The sequence below is a fragment of the Maniola hyperantus genome, chromosome 11 (assembly GCF_902806685.2).
Source record: "Maniola hyperantus chromosome 11, iAphHyp1.2, whole genome shotgun sequence".
In the NCBI taxonomy this organism is placed as follows: Eukaryota; Metazoa; Arthropoda; class Insecta; order Lepidoptera; family Nymphalidae; genus Maniola; species Maniola hyperantus.
In genome coordinates, this window is record NC_048546.1 from 13,591,763 (window position 1) to 13,603,421 (window position 11,659).

The 11,659-nt window shown below is 39.2% G+C and overlaps 1 protein-coding gene across 1 annotated transcript in view; it reads right to left on the reverse strand.

Annotated features, from left to right (window-relative positions):
• The window catches only part of mAChR-A (muscarinic Acetylcholine Receptor, A-type), a 78,750-nt gene that overhangs the window by 36,090 nt on the left and 31,001 nt on the right, over positions 1–11,659 (reverse strand). The window lies entirely within an intron of this gene.

Here is an 11,659-nt window from a genome sequence, read left to right on the forward strand (position 1 = left end):
ATGCAAAAAATCACGTCGATACGTTGTTCCGTTGCGTCGTGATTGAAGGACAAACCAACAAACCAACAAACCAACAAACCAATAAACCAATAAACTAACAAACTGACACACTTTAGCATTTATAATAAGGGTAGGTACTGAGGTACTGACTAGATTCTGCCCGCGATTGCATCTGCCTGGATTCAGACCTTGTCCAAAAGAGGCGAATGCGCCTCGAATTCACGTGTTATGCGTGTCTTAATAGCTATCTGCATGCCAAATTTCAGGTGATTCGCCCGACTTGGTTCGCGTGGATTTAAGTTTTTAAGAAACCCGTTGGAATTTCTCAAACTCCTATCTTAATGTGGATTTACAGAGAGAAGCTAAATGCAAAATTTCAAGTTTCTAGACCCAGTGCAGCGGTTTATGATGTACCTACCTACCTAGTTGTTATATCACTCAATCATAAATCCTTTGATGCTTTCAAGTTTATCCTTTTATATCATGGAAAAACAAGAAACTATTTAGAGATTTTATATAAAGCAAATCCGAATCTAAAAGAAATAGAATCGCCCCACTAACTCCTTTATCGGCGTTTTCCAAGCTAACTTCCTGAATAGAACGCTATTTTTCCAACTCTGTGTACAATAATAGTGCATACAAACGGAAAATACACTCAGAAAATCGAAACAGGCGGTCGAAGAATCTAACAAAGGAATATCCGCTACGAAGAAACAATTTTCGCTGCTAAAGTTATTTTAATGTTATCAATGGACTAGGTACAATTTTTTTTTAACTTAAAACCACGTGGACGAAGTCGCGGGCATCATCGAGTAACCTACATTATGTCTAAAACTCCAAAGTCGAAACACGATTATCCAACCACAAGTTTGTTATAATTTCAACTCAGTTGGACAATAATTGGAAGTAGGAGAAAAATCTGTTATAATGCGTAAAAAACAACTCCTCACGCGCTTTTTCAGCTCTATGGGTCAACAGTCATGTCAAAAGAACGGTTTACCTTTGAAATAAGGACAAATCGTACTTTAGACATGAAATTTGTCAGAAAAGTTAAAATGGCACGTGGGGAGTTATTTTTAAGGACTATATACCTACCTACCAATGTAATTAAAATACGAACAAAGCAAAGTTATAAAAATCACTACCCACCACTACCCATATTATATCTAAAAGTGTGTTTGTTTGTTGACTCCGTTGACTCATAGAGTTAAAATGGCGCGTGAGCAGTCATCAGAACGGACTATACTTAATTTTTGTATTGCAACGGAGCAACGGACTTTTTTGCATAGATTCAGTTTTAAAGACCTGGAGAGCTGCATAGGCTAATTCTTACGCCGGAAAATTAAAGAGTTTCAAAAGGATTTCAATAACTTCACGTGGACGAAGTCGCGGGCATCAGCGAGTAAATTAATATTGAAGGTAATTTTACACGACGGCAAGCTTTAAATTAAGCTGTAATGCACCGTTAACAAGTCAGCTTCTATTTACTCCGTAGTACAGTACGCGGCAGAAAGTAATGCACATCGACCTTTAGAAGGAGATTTGTAGAGCATTGTCTCTGTAGTTGAGACCGACAAAACGTCATATACAGTGCGACAAGACTATCTTGGCGCGTGGCGAAAATCGGAACTAACGTTGCCTTCAAATGTCCCCTTTGTTCTTGTATGAAAATTCTAAGCCTTTGTTCTCCAACAGCGCCCCCCTGTCAATGTCATTCAAGTGCCAAGAGAGCCTTGTCGCACTGTAGGTATGAGTGACAGAGACAACGCTCTACAAAGCCGAAATGTTATTCTAAAGGCCAGTGTACATTACTTTCTGCCACGTACTGTAACAATCTCGATGTACACTGTAGGTATTATTTCGTAACACAACGGTTCTGCCAATATTCGCCGCTGGGAACGCGCCCGTCGAGATTAAATTTTCAATTACTGTTCGCGACATAGAAGAGGGACTCAGATGCTTACTTCACTTGGCGCGCTACTTGCTTGGTGTCAAAAAATTTACAAATACCGACAGTATTTTTCCTTTCCCCAAAAAAAAAGTAAAAACAAATGTTGTCACGTCCGGAAACGATAATCGCCTCTCAGTCGCAGTCTGACCTCGCCCACTGTGACCTAGTTCCCGCGTCCCGCGATGTGCAATGTGACTTTTTGGTACTAAGTATATCTGCTACTACATAGCTACTACTGTGACTGCTTGGATGTATGATAATCAAGCTAATCACTTGATAATAGAGCTAATTAATACTAGTACATTTGAGTAAATATTTTTTTAACAAACCTTTCGTAAGCCCAAACAAAGACTGCAAAAGACAAAATAAAAAAAAAAACAAAAAACTAATTTCATAAATGTGAAACAGCATGTAAAAGCTACTAAATCAAAGAATTCGTTAGTCGGTATATGAATGGCCAATATCGCGTCGTAGGTGGGGCATTGTCCCGAGTTTTGAACGCTATACATTGCGGGTTTGAAAAATACTAAATGACTAAAATAACACAATGAAGCAAACGGTTATCGGTATTGCATTGTGTTCAGGTAGTATAACAATAACGCTAAGTTTTTGCTAGCGTTCTGGTTACACCCTGTATTGTGGTCGATGATGCGATATAATGTAACAACGTTCAAAGAGCAGTATGAAAGTAGTTAAGAAGAATAGTTTGCTTTAGAGCTTCCAGTAATTTGCTTTTACGTTGCCGGCGGCGGCCGGGGAACTATTTAATTAATAAAATTCCCACAGGCAGCCATGGCAAGTTTCAGTAAACGCAAAAAGCGACGTACTCTTTCTTTGGCTCGATGGGTCAAGTATCTTATTTGTGCCTATTTTGATGAAACGCCCAAATTTTTGTTTGATACTTATTAATGGCATCATCCCGTTCATCGTAGCCAGTTCCGTCTTTACCATAACACCTGTGGGGCATGCTTGAGTGTAGACTTCTAGAGCCCCCGACTTGATTGTTGAGCAAATGGGTTGCAATATCGACAAATGAAAACAAAAATTAATCGTGGTATGTACCCGTTATATACATTAAAATATGTCGTTAAACCACGATACAAGCTTAAAATCATTGATTGTTAAGGTCTGTACGCGCCTGAGTACGATTTTTCCATATTTTTTTCTGTAACAAGAATTGGCCCAAAACTGGTCGGTCTCCTTTAGGCGCGTAGCAATTTTTTTTACCGGAATCTAACCTGTTTCTAATAGGGAAGAAATGAAAATGTACCTATCATATGCTATATGTTGAGTCAACTTTTTACTAAGCTAATATACTTACTAACCGCGATCGATTTGCTGCAGATGTATGAAGAGTTCCGTTCAGTAGTCGTTAGGAAAAATAACGGTTAGCTGATTGAGGTATGGTCAATCGCGGACCGTGACTTCACCGACCTACGTGAAAACAAAGACAAGCCAACCCTGTTTTTAAGCTGTGATAACCTAGTGGTTAGGACGTTCACCTTATAATCGGAGGTCGGGGGTTCGATCCCGGGCACGCACCTCTAACTTTTCGGAGTTATGTGCGTTTTAAGTAATTAAATATCATTTAACGGTGAAGGAAAACATCGTGAAGTAACCTGCTTGCCTGAGAGTTCTCCATAATTTTCTCAAAGATGCGTGAAGTCTACCAATCCGAGAGGAGACCCGTGCTCTGTAGTGGGCCGGCGATGGGTTGATCATGATGATGAATCCTGTTGTGTTGCAGCTCCGAGCAATGTGTGTTTAATATTGATCCGTGTGTGTGTGTCCGATCGTTTCTAATCGGTAATCCTCCGGTAAGCGGCTATTATTTATTGCAGGCGGTGTAAAGATAACTACGCGCGGCGATAAAAAATAAAAATACACCGAGCATGCACCTCCTCTAAAGTTTATAATAATCATAAATATGTTATTTTTTTTAATGAAAATAATACAATAAAAGTTAAAGCTAGCCTTATCTAACTACTATACAAATCATGCACGCGTGGAATGGTGCCAAGAATACTGGCTGCATTTCCGCGCTAGACAGTCAGGCTGATCCGTTACGCAAAAAATGAGCCAGCCCTTCTGTCACCAGATGAGGCTAAATCGCGGTGAAATGTCGCGTAATTTTTTTTTAGCACTAAGACTCCAATTAATATTATTTTGTTATTTTTGCATAATATTATAAGTAAGGACTACGTAATAATATTTGCGCGCTTGCGACTGAGTCATCTCACACGAACGCTGTTAATAATTTACATGCAAATCTTTAAACCCGTGAAATTATAAAACTACTTAGTTATTTTTACGGAAAACTTGCAAACTACAGATTTAGATATTAGTAGATATCTAGAACGTGTCTATAAAATGCCATCGAATTTGATCGGTTAATTATTCAAATGAGAATCAAACTACATCTGTTTAGAGCGAGAGACAGCCCGTTCCCATTTGTAGTCTATTGGGCCTGGATTCTAATCGCATGTTCCAGTGGCAGAACATTTTGTCAAAAATGTGCTGCCACTGGAACATCCGATTAAAATCCAAGCCCGACAGATGACAAGTGGGAACCGGCTCTTGCGGAGACTCCTTTAAAGTAGCAATAATACCCATCTCTAGGCTAGAGACACTTTCTGTGACCATTGCAAGAATTTCGCAAGAATATTCCCACACGCGGCGATCGATCTAGTTTCGACAACGCAATCCGACACCGGCGACCCAATTTCCGGCGTAGCGAATATTTCCATTCACGTACCCTATATTTATATTTATCGACATTTTAACAGACTCACATGGATGAAAAACCGGAAGATAACAGAAAAAGGATTCGTAAAAGCTTGCACGGTTTGGATGGATTGTTTTTCTATTTTTTTTCAATACGGCTACATGATAGCCGGATGCGGGACGCGATGCGGGAGCGTTCACGACGTGAATCTATATGTAGGTATAAGAGTGTTTCCATTAGTAAAGTCGTAAGTTAAGCTATCGAGGCAGTACAAGACTTAATAAATAAGTAATAATATAATATATTACAAGTGTTAGAAATAAGTTACTTTAGAAATAATAGTTATGTAAAACCGTGTAATATTTCTTAATCTTGTACCTGTTATTAGCGACTAACAATATTATTGTAAAAATGAAACATGTCTGAATAAAGGCTTATTTATCTAAATATATAAAAGGAAAAGGTGACTGACTGACTGACTGACTGAATGACTGACTGACTGATCTATCAACGCACAGCTTAAACTACTGGACGGATCGGGCTGAAATTTGGCATGCAGATAGCTATTATGACGTAGGCATCCGCTAAGAAAGGATTTTTGAAAATTCAACCCCTAAGGGGGTGAAATAGGGGTTTAAAATTTGTGAAGTCCACGCGGACGAAGTCGCGAGCATAAGCTAGTTTATTTATAAGTTAAACATGGAAGCTACTTACGTGAGTAAAACTTACAGGTGTACTTAATTGCGGGCTTTAATTTAAATAAGTATAAAACTATTGCACTATTTTATTGACATTAGTGTATTTTATTTTTATAAATAAATTTTGTTTATAAGATTGTAGGCTATTTCAAACTTAAGTTTAACATCAAAACAAAATTCAGTGGGTGCTAGCATAATGTTTGGAGAGCTTAACTCTAAACACCTTGTTACTGTAATATACAGTTTGCCAGTCAAGTAACTGCGAATGCCCCTGATCCAAGGCAAGATATATTTGTCTGTCTATTTCACAAGAATCGGGCTAAATTCAACCATATTCCCATGGGATAAGAGTTATATTAAGTGAAACATTTGCTGCGAGAGTTTTCGAACAACGTTTGTTCATTAAAGTGAACCTTGTTTATTCATCTAACAATGAACTGTATTTAGAAAGTAGAAACTACTGGGTTCGAGGAAAAATTATTAATAATTACCATTAGAAAATTTAATTTTTCTCTCTAATATTAGGTTTTTACCCGAATGGGGCAAAGCCCAAAAGGAGGGTTATGTGTTTGAAGTTTGAACTGTATATGTATGTCCATCCCTATGTCCACTCGTAACTACTCAACGGCTCAACCAAATTCGATAAAATATGATGCGTAATTAGGTATATTACGCGACAGGTCGAGATGGCAATCGGGGAGGGAACGCACACCCGCACAGCTCCCGCGCTAACCCGGTGTGGGCGAATGCGGGTGACGTACTGGGGTGCGGGCGTCCCCCTGCCTCATACCCCTATTGTAATTTCACCCTGTTGCGGACTACAGTTTTGACTTCATGGTTAGAGTTTGTAAATGAAATAAAATTCTTAAAAAATCAAAATGGCGGATTTTATGCGATTTAATGTGCGCATAAAATCCGCAGGCTGAAAACTGCAGTCGGAGTTTTTTTGAAAACTTTTTAAGCTACTTGTAAATTAGTTTGTTTGAAGAAGGTACAAGGTAGGTTCATTCTAAACAGTAAGGTAAGTAATGTCCATTAGCTAACATTCTTAGAATTACGTCGACACATTGGCCCCGTGTCATATCAGGTAGACAGCACCAAGACCGGCAGCGCAAGTACCTATTGCCTCTCTTATCGAGAGTTACATTTTTGTTCCGTTTGCAATTTGCTGAATTTATACATAAGCTACGTTTTATCCTGAAAAAAAATGTTCCCGCACGAATAACTGTAACCGAATTCTATGAAGTTGCGGGCATCATCCAGTATTATTATAAAGTTTGACTATCTTAGGCGTATCGTAGCCCCAGCAAATTAAGTTACCAAAAGAGAAAAAAACTAAGTCTAGAAAAGTTACCGTGGAGAAAGTTCTTCAGAAAAGATGTTAAAATGTTGGTCACGTAGACGTACCGTAGTCCGTAATGCAAGCGACCTCGATGCACGGAATTACGGAGTACAAGACTTCGTAGCTCACTACAAGCTACACGCCTGCTACGAAGGTGCTCTACGTGTTTTCGTAGCAATCAAGGCCAGCGCAGCGCACCAGGTAGAAAGTGACCAGACCAGGTAGTCCAAATAATGCTAAAAATTTATTTCGTGAAACCCAATCAATATATTGAAAAAAAAGTGGACGACACGAAAAATGAAACGTATTTTAAAATAATATACTTCGTCACGTCCTTTTATAGAAAATTGTGGGAAAATATTGCATCGTTATTAAATTCTCGCACTCAAAGATATTGTGAGTGACAGCGGCCATATTGGATCTGATATTAGGGGTGCATATTCAATATCGGCAGTGCAAGCATTTCAGACTGCAATATACTGAATATTGTTCAAATAAAGTCATGAATTTCAAGACTTCTAGTGTACTAACCCTTCTCACTCTGAGAAGACACCCGTGCTTGTATTGAGCCGGCGATGGGTTGATCATTATGATGATTATGTAGATCCATTCCGACTTTGCCCCACCCTTATATCACCATCATAGAATTTTCGATCAATTTTTAAAATCGGGTTTGATTCTCGGTAAGGGAAATAATTTTACTTCCCTGGCGCAGTGGTAAACGTTGTTGTCTTATTTTATGTGGCAGGGGCAATTTGGGTATTTACAAATTTATAAGTTGTCTCTGGTCAGCCCCCCAATTGTGTAAGAATAACCATTTCATGGCTATCGCAATCGTCAATAAATTCTGCCATTTGATTGGTTGATTCGCTGTTTACATTTTTTCACAGCCAATCAAAGGGCAGAATTCTGACGATTGCGATAGCCATGAAATGGTTATTCTTACACAATTGGGGGGCTGGTCTGCGGCCGTGATTACTTACCTACCAGCATAGCCGTGCCGTCAAGCGATTTAGCGCTCCGGTATGATGCCGTGAGAAACCGATAAGAGTTACAAATTAAATAAAAACCACCACGTAAGTCCAACGTAGTTCCAAGTAGGTAAGTCTATACTACTTACCATATAGGTTTTTAAAAACCACGCATCCGAAATCGTGGGCATCAGCTAGTCGTTGAAGAAAGTCATCTGTTATCCGAAGAGGGACGTTTGGCCTAGTTCTGATAATGGATATCAATCGATTGCGTTTTTCAAGCAACGGTGACTCAAGTCAGTAACTGGATGGGTGACCGATTTTGGAAGTCCGGCCTCTTCGTTGCCTCGGAGAGCAGGTTAAACTGTCAGTCCTGATTATTATCTCTAACATCTGATAATAACTAAAACCTAAAAGAGTTGCATGCGGAAGGATTTGGGAACCCACGGCATTATTATCGCAAGAGAACTCCTGCCATTATGTGATTGATGGAAAGAAGTGACGACCCTAAGAAATGAGGAATACGAATATAATGAAAGAAATCCAAAGCTCTCTTCTAAATCCGTTCAGTTGGCGTCGTTCACGAAACGGAAACAGAATTAGTATTACCGGTTCAAGTCACCTCGATACAAATGCGATATCCTGTCTCCCGTAGGCGGTGTCTACCTCGATTCTGTTTGAAGTTCAACTAATTTTTAGGGTTCCGTACCTCAAAAGCAAAAAGGAACCCGTATAGGATCATTTCGTTGTCTGTCTGTCAAAAAAACCAATAGGGTACTTCCCGTTGACCTAGAATCATGAAAGGTAGGTAGGTATGTCTTATAGCACAAGTGAAGAAAAAATCCGAAAATCGTGAATTTGTGGTTACTTCACATTAAAAAACTGTTCATGAACAAATAAATAGTATTTTCAACTTGCAACAACCCTGGTATCTACTCCCATTGCTAAGAAAACGAACGAACACGAGAAAACATTGCAGGGTCGAATTTCTCCCCTCCCCTCCACCGGAGCTAAGACCCCCTTTACCATCAATATAATTAAGTCGCAAGGCGTTTAATTACATAAAAGGACGAACGCGAAAAATTATCCAAAGGTTACACGGGATAATTGAAAGGAGGTCGTCTCTTAATTAAAGTTTGTCGACTTAGGGAAAATTCTTGCGTCTTTTTTTTAAATTCAGATACAAGTTAGCCCTTGACTGAAATCTCACCTGATGGTAAGTGACGATGCAGTCTAAGGTGGGAGCGGGCTAACCTGGAAGGAGTATGGCAGTTTTTATTAAACCCATACACCTTTGGTTTCTACACGACATCGTACCGGAACGCTAAATCGCTTGACGGCACGGCTTTACCGGTAGGGTGGTAACTAGCCACGGCCGAGGCCTCCCACCAGACCAGACCAGAAATTTTAGAAATTATAAAATTCCAACACCCTGCCAGGAATCGAACCCGGGACCTCCCACTGATAAGACCACAGCGCTTACCACTGCGCCAGGGAGGTCGTCTTTTTGCAGGTCTAACCGTCATTCAGGGGGCTTGCATGGCATCCGTCGCAGTAGGGTCCTTTTTCAAAAGGGCTTCGGTGATAGATACGAGGAGTCTGTCGCCTGATAAGTTTGAAAAGGGTCCCCGAGTTGGGGGGTGCACTTTTGTGTTCCTGACATGCCCAAACGGTGTGTAGGGTCTTTTTATTAGTCCCAGAGAAGATTCTCGGCATGCCACGGCAATGGAAAACATCGTGAGGAAACCTGCATGCCTGAGAGTTCTCCATAGTATTCTCAAAATCTACCAATTTGTCCTTGCCAGGCGTGGTGGTCTAAACCTCTCAGAATGAGAGGAGAACCGTGCTCAGTAGTACACCGGCGACAGGTTTTGATAATGATGACGATGATAAAACAATTCAGACAAATTAGTTCAGCTCTTGATTGATGTCATACAAAGATTCGTATCGTTGATATGAAAACAGTAATTGGCAGCAGCTCTCATAGTATTTGTTGAGTGTATGGAATTGATCTCCACACTACAGTGGGTTTGTTTGTCACGGCTGTGGCGAATTGGCCTCAAGTTAAGGATGAATACACACGACAGATTTCATGAATTATTTGTTTGTTTTGTCGACACTACCAACAATACAATAAATAAAATAAAATAAATAAAAATAGCCTTTATTTCCAAAACATGCATTAGGATATACATCAATATTCATATTAGATAACATTAAGTTGTGTCCTTTACAGTATAATATTTCATTGAATTAGATTATTATATAATATTAGTTACGCCTATTTACATATTTGTTAGAAGTTATTACATTTCTATTATTTACCTACTATGAGTTTTATATTGATTAAAGTTTTTATTTTTATTTTTTATTTTATGGGATTTTATTTTTAGACCAGCAATACAATATTGAAACTAAATAACATTCTGCAACTACAAGTATAATATAATGTGACTCTGCGTTTTTTTTTAAATAAAAATAGCGAGCAAACGAGCAAACGGGTCACCTGACGTTAAGTGACTACCTTCACCCACAAACATTTGCAGTATCAGAGGAACCGTCAACGCGTTGTCGGCCTTTCAGGAATTTGTTGTTCAGGAGTTTATTATTAGTGACTTTGCATCATTGCTGCGTGAAAAACCAAAATACCAACACTTTTATTAATCAGCCTCAATAGCTCAACCGGTAAAGGAGTGGACTGAAAACCGAAAGGTCGACGGTTCAAGCCCCGCTGGTTGCACTATAATATTGTCGTACCTACTCCTAGCACAAGCTTGACGCTTAGTTGGAGAGGTAAAGGGAATATTAGTAATTTATCATGGCTAATATACTTTATAAAAATAAAAAATAAAAAACTAGCTTATGCTCGCGACTTCGTCCACGTGGACTACACAAATTTCAAACCCCTATTTCACCCCTTTAGGGGTTGAATTTTCAAAAATCCTTTCTTAGCGGATGCCTACGTTATAATAACTATCTGCATGCCAAATTTCAGCCTGATCCGTCCAGTAGTTTGAGCTGTGCGTTGATAGATCTGTCAGTCAGTCAGTCAGTCAGTCAGTCAGTCAGTCAGTCAGTCATCTTTTCCTTTGATATATTTAGATAGAGACCCATTATATGTATTTACAAATGATAAACAAGATGAATGTGGATAATACTGTAGACAATCTCTTGTTTAACAAAGGTAGGCGTAACAAAGCCATCACTCAAGCTACAAGCGTCCCCTGCCCACGCAAATATTATAATTTATTGTTCTGTTTGAGTCGCAGTCATTTACGGCCACTAAAATTAGCACTCGCTTTGTGGCCATAATATATCGTGGACCTTCAAGCATGAACTGTCCTTTACACCCACACCACAGTATAAGGAGAGACACAGTAGTTCAACACTTTTGATCTCAATCAAAAGCTCTTCAGCATAGGGCCCTAACCATAAAGGTCAGTTCGTATCGCTCCTTCGTCCCGCACTTACCGCATGATTGCTCACACATATGAGTTTGATGAAAAAAAAAATTGAGTTCAGTTCTAAGTATGGTAAACCCCAAAATTTATTGTTTTTCTACTTACCAAGTTTCAACAGTATAGCTCTTATAGTTTCGGAGAAAAGTGGCTGTGACATACGGACGGACAGACAGACAGACACACAGACAGACAGACATGACGAATCTATAAGGGTTCCGTTTTTTGTCATTCGGCTACGGAACCCTAAAAATATCAGTATGGTCCGTCTGTCTGTCAAGAAACCTACGAAGAAAGAAAGAACCTACGAAACCTAAGAAGGGTACTTCCCGTTGACCTAGAATCATGAAATTTGGCAGGTAGGTAGATCTTATAGCTGACATTTGTGGAAAAATCTGAAAACCGTGAATTTAGGCTTACATCACACAAAAAAATTGTGGTCATGAAATAATAATTAGATAGTATTTACAATTTTCTAATAAGATAACTATATCAAGTGGGGTATCATTATGAA